Source organism: Oncorhynchus tshawytscha, linkage group LG12 (assembly GCF_018296145.1).
Source record: "Oncorhynchus tshawytscha isolate Ot180627B linkage group LG12, Otsh_v2.0, whole genome shotgun sequence".
In the NCBI taxonomy this organism is placed as follows: domain Eukaryota; kingdom Metazoa; phylum Chordata; class Actinopteri; order Salmoniformes; family Salmonidae; genus Oncorhynchus; species Oncorhynchus tshawytscha.
The window spans coordinates 5,328,145-5,333,721 of NC_056440.1; positions in this window are offsets into that span (position 1 = coordinate 5,328,145).

The window sequence follows — 5,577 nt, forward strand, 5'->3', positions numbered from 1 at the left end:
TTTAAATTGTGCAATAGTATATAAGAGTCTGGTAGCAACAGTTGTGATGTGTGTGTGTAGCATGAGTGGGTGTGTGTGGATGTGTGTATATCTGTGTGGATATGTGTATATCTGTGTGGGTGTGTGTATACCTGTGTAGGTGTGTGTGGATGTCTGTATATCTGTGTGGATGTGTATATATCTGTGTGGGTGTGTGTATATCTGTGTAGGTGTGTGTGGATGTGTATATATCTGTGTGTATGGATGTGTGTATATCTGTGTAGGTGTGTGCTAAGGTGCGCAGAGTCAGAGCAGGTGGTCAGTCCTGTTAGGGTCTGAATCAGAGCCAGGTGTCACCCATCTTCCCCTGGGTATTTATACCTGTGTTTTCTGTCTGTCTGTTGCCAGTTCGTCTTGTTTTGTCATGTCAACCAGCGTGTTGCTACTGCTTTTACCCTTTTCTCTGGTTTTTGCTAGTCCTCCCGGTTTTGACCCTTGCCTGTCTTGACTCTGAACCCACCTGCCTGACCATACTGCCTGCCCTGACCTCGGGTCTGCCTGACACTCTGTACCTCCTGGACTCTGACCTTGTTATGATCTTTTGCCTGTTCCCGACCATTGTCTTACCTGCCCCTTGGATACTAATACATTTCAGAGACTCGAAACCATCTGCCTCCCATGACTGCATCTGGGTCTCGCCCTGTGCCCTTATAGTACGAACTGGCCATGACAGACCCTTGGACCAGCTCCACCACGCTGTCTCCCTGCAGGGAGCCACCATTGGGAGGCATGAGGAGCTACTACAGGACCTTCTAGAAGGGCTTCGTTCCCTGACGGAACATTTAAGGGTTCAAGGCGATTATGGAGCCAAACAGTGAGTTAGCTCGTAGGCAACCTGCCACCTCTGAGACGTCCCAACTACCCAGTAACATGTCTACTATCAGTGGTGGGTTTGTACAGCCTACCCCGGCTACCCGAGAACCCCGCTTACCTCCTCCGGAGCAATATTCTGGGGATCCTGGAACCTCAGCGTTTGACAGTGATGAGTGCAGGGTGTTTAACCGCTGACCCATTACGGATGCAGGCAATGAGGCAGTGATCGCTGAGATCTTGAAAACAGCAGAGGTGTATTTAGAGGGCAAGTTGGTCAGGATGATATCTATGAGGGTGCCTGTGTTTACTGCTTTGGGGTGGTACCTGGTAGGTTCGTTGATAATTTGTATGAGATTGAGGGCATCAAGCTTAGATTGTAGGATGGCTGGGGTGTTAAGCATGTTCCAGTTTAGGTCGCCTAGCAGCACAAGCTCTGAAGATAGATGGGGGGCAATCAGTTCCCATATGGTGTCCAGAGCACAGCTGGGGGCAGAGGGTGGTCTACAGCAGGCGGCAACGGTGAGAGACTTGTTTATAGAGAGATGGATTTTTAAAAGTAGAAGTTCAAATTGTTTGGGTACAGACCTGGATAGTAGGACAGAACTCTGCAGGCTATCTTTGCAGTAGATTGCAACACCGCCCCCTTTGGCCATTCAATCTTGTTTGAAAATGTTGTAGTTAGGGATGAAAATTTCCGAATTTTTGGTGGTCTTCCTAAGCCAGGATTCAGACATGGCTAGAACATCCGGGTTGGCAGAGTGTGCTAAAGCAGTGAATAAAACAAACTTAAGGAGGAGGCTTCTAATGTTAACATGCATGAAACCAAGGCTATTACGGTTACAGAAGTCATCAAAAGAGCGCGCCTGGAGAATAAGAGTGGAGCTAGGCACTGCAGGGCCTGGATTCACCTCTACATCACCAGAGGAACAGAGGAGTAGGATAAGGGTATGGCTAAAAGCAATAAGAATTGGTGGGTCTAGAACGTCTGGAACAGAGAGTAAAAGGAGGTTTCTGGGGGTGATAAAATAGCTTCAAGGTATAATGTACAGACAAAGGTATGGTAGGATGTGAATGCAGTGGAGGTAATCCTATGTATTGAGTGATGATGAGAGAGATATTGTCTCTAGAAACATAATTGAAACCAGGTGATGTCATCGCATGTGTGGGTGGTGGAACTGAAAGGTTGGACAAGGTATAGTGAGCAGGACTAGAGGCTCTACAGTGAAATAAGCCAATAAACACTAACCAGAACAGCAATGGACAAGACATATTGACATTAAGGAGAGGCATGCTTAGTCGAGTGATCATAAGGATCCAGTGAGTAGTGAGGTTGGTTGGGGTCACGGCGATTCAGACCGCTAGTCGGGCCATCGGTAGCAAGCTAGCATAGGATGAAGGTATGTTTTTAGCCACCTTGTGCGTTTCCGTCTGTAGATTAGTGGGGTTCCGTGTGATAGAGGGGATCAATCCAATTGGCAAAATAGATATAGTTATAGTGACCCCCAAAAAATTGTCCGATAGACCTTTTCAGATAGCAGCCGATAAGACAGCTAACGATTAGTGGGCCGCAGATGGGCGTTCAAGTAACGTCGCGACGGTGGGGCCAGTTGGATAACTCCCTCGGGCAGATAATGTCGGTAGTCCAGATGTGAAGGCCCGGTGGGGCTCCGCATTGGCAGTAAAATGGTTCCGGATAGGTGATTGTAGCCCAGGAGTGGCTGATGGAACTCTTCAGCTGGCTAGCTCCGGAATAATTGATGTTTGCTCCGGGTTCGACGTAAGCCAAAAGTCACACGGAAAGCAGCTAGCTAGCTGCGAGATCCAGGTGTAAATGTCCAGAGCTTGCGGTTGAAGTCCGGGGATATGGAGAGAAAAATAGGTCCGGTATGTTCTGGTCTGAGTCGCGTTGTACAAAACTGGCGATAGATTTTTCGAGCTAAAGGATAGCTGATGACCACAAACCGCGGTTAGCTGAATACTAACGTTAGCCAGTAAACTAGCTAGTTCTGGCTAGCTTCTGGTTAGCTTCTGGCTAGCTTCTATTGTGGATTTCAGATTTGAGGTAAATAATACTTTTTTTTAAATTGGTGAGGCGGGTTGCAGGAGAGTGTTTTGAAGTTGAGTTTTTGGAAAAGAAAATATATAAAAGATATGCAAAGAAAGGTGTAAACATATATATACACGGGACACTCCTGGAGTACTTCTCCTGTCCAATTCGGTGTCCTGTGTGAATCTAAGTGCGTTCTCTAATTCTCTCCTTCTCTCATTCTTTCTCTCTCTCTGAGGACCTGAGTCCTAGGACCATGCCCCAGGACTACCTGACATGATGACTCCTTGCTGTCCCCAGTCCACCTGACCGTGCTGCTGCTCCAGTTTCAACTGTTCTGCCTTATTATTATTCAACCATGCTGGTCATTTATGAACATTTGAACATCTTGGCCATGTTCTGTTATAATCTCCACCTGGCACAGCCAGAAGAGGACTGGCCACCCCACATAGCCTGGTTCCTCTCTAGGTTTCTTCCTAGGTTTTGGCCTTTCTAGGGAGTTTTTCCTAGCCACCGTGCTTCTACACCTGCATTGCTTGCTGTTTGGGGTTTTAGGCTGGGTTTCTGTACAGCACTTTGAGATATCAGCTGATGTACGAAGGGCTTTATAAATACATCTGATTTGATTTGACACAACAAGACGAGGACAAAGGACGTCTGACTGCTATGCCATCTTGGAATAAAGATAACGATCAAGAATTGATACCCCTCTACCACACCTCTCCTCAGCTTTTGAACCTCTCCAGGGGGCTACAATCTTCTCCAAGCTGGACCTTCAGAATGCCTACCAAATCAAACCAAATCAAACCAAATCAAATCTATTCAATCAATTCCTGACATTAAAAAAAATTCACATTTCCACAAAAATGATATCAAGAATATGCATATCCTTGCTTCAGGTGCTGAGCTACAGGCAGTTCGATTTGGGTATGTCTTCTGCCTCTGGGGCTGAGCTACAGGCAGTTCGATTTGGGTATGTCATTTTAGACTAACATTTTTTTTAAAGAATTAGATCCTTTTAATGGGTGATATTGTTGTAATAACCTAATGATTTTTTTTCCCCCAGAGAAACACATTTGCTGAGCTCAAAAACATTTAGAAATAGTTATATTACATTTTGTTTGGCCTTTTAGTCATGAATTTAATTTGTTTGTTAGTCTAATGAATATATTACATTTAGTGTGTTAATAAACATATGACTCATATGAGGTATTAACTGTGTTGACAGTTTACATTAGTAGTGAACTCAAATGACACGTCAACACGACAAATGATCAATTCACATGACATCACCCAAAACAAACAAGATCCACGACTCTCTGATCATGACAAGCTATTACAAGGACCACGGGTGAATATATCTCTAAGGGGATTCCCCGCCCGGTGTCCATATGTAATCTGATCTCCTGCTGCATATCTGCCAGCTCTGAAAACAGGCCTCTTATATCCCCACCAGGTCCAGATCTGGGTTCAAATACTATTTGAAATCATTGCAAATACTTGCCTGGCCAATGGTAGCAAAATAAAATAGTTGTAAAAGGGTGAACCCCATCTATCTGGTACTCCAGGCAGGCTAAAGCTCAAATACTAAAAGTATTGGAAAGATTTTAAATAACAATTTGAGTGCAGGTCTGATCCCCTCCCGCTATTAGGACTTGAGACCAACCTCCAGCCCCCACCCTCAGGCCTCCAGGCCCCCACCCCATGCCCCCAGGCCCCAGGCCCCCACCTCCTGGCCCCCAGGCCTCCAGCCCCCATCCCCAGGCCCCCACCCCAGGCCTCCAGGCCCCCACCCCAGGCCTCCAGGCCCCCACCTCCAGCCCCCACCCCAGGCCCCCACCTCCAGGCCTCCAGGCCCCCATCTCCAGCCCCCCACCCCCAGGCCCCCACCCCAGGCCCCCACCTCCAGGCCGCCACCCCCTGGCCCTCACCTCCGGTATGATGGGATACTGGTGGTGGAGTCTAAACAGAGGACACCTGTTAGGATACAAAGTGAGGAGAAGGACTATTAATGATTGACTATTGATTATTACTCTATTGATTAGGTAAGGATGTGAGTTAAAGTACACACGGTGACCTGATCAGCTAATACAGTACCGCTAACAATAGTGATTGATTGCGTTATGTTTTTTTGATAGGAATTATATAATTATAAATATTTCTCTAACCATACCATTTCTATCTGGCATTGCTTTGCTATATAAAGCTATTGGTAGTAATGCTATTGAATTACTTATCATTGCAAATGCTTTATTTTAAAACAATTTTCTTAAAAATATATTTTGGTTTAAGTGTTCAATTTGCTTTAGATTGTAAATAGACACATGAGGTGTGTTAGTCATTGAGAACTTGATAATATAGTTGTTATGATATCTGACATGTATGACTAGATGTTAATAAATATAGACTTGAAAGAAGATACAAATGTGATTAAAAAGTGAAACATTGTCACATTATAATCACCAATGTTACTACATTGATAAATTGCTATTCAAATCTTTTACATTATTTTTTTTAAACTATTTTGTTTACATTCATGCTACATTCTGATAATAAAAATAAATACATGTAAATGCAGTAGGATTCTGGTAACATCTAACTAAAGCATAGGCGTTTGATTAATGTCGCCTGTTATCTGATCGTCCTCCTAGCTCCACCCTCCATTATTCGGACTGATT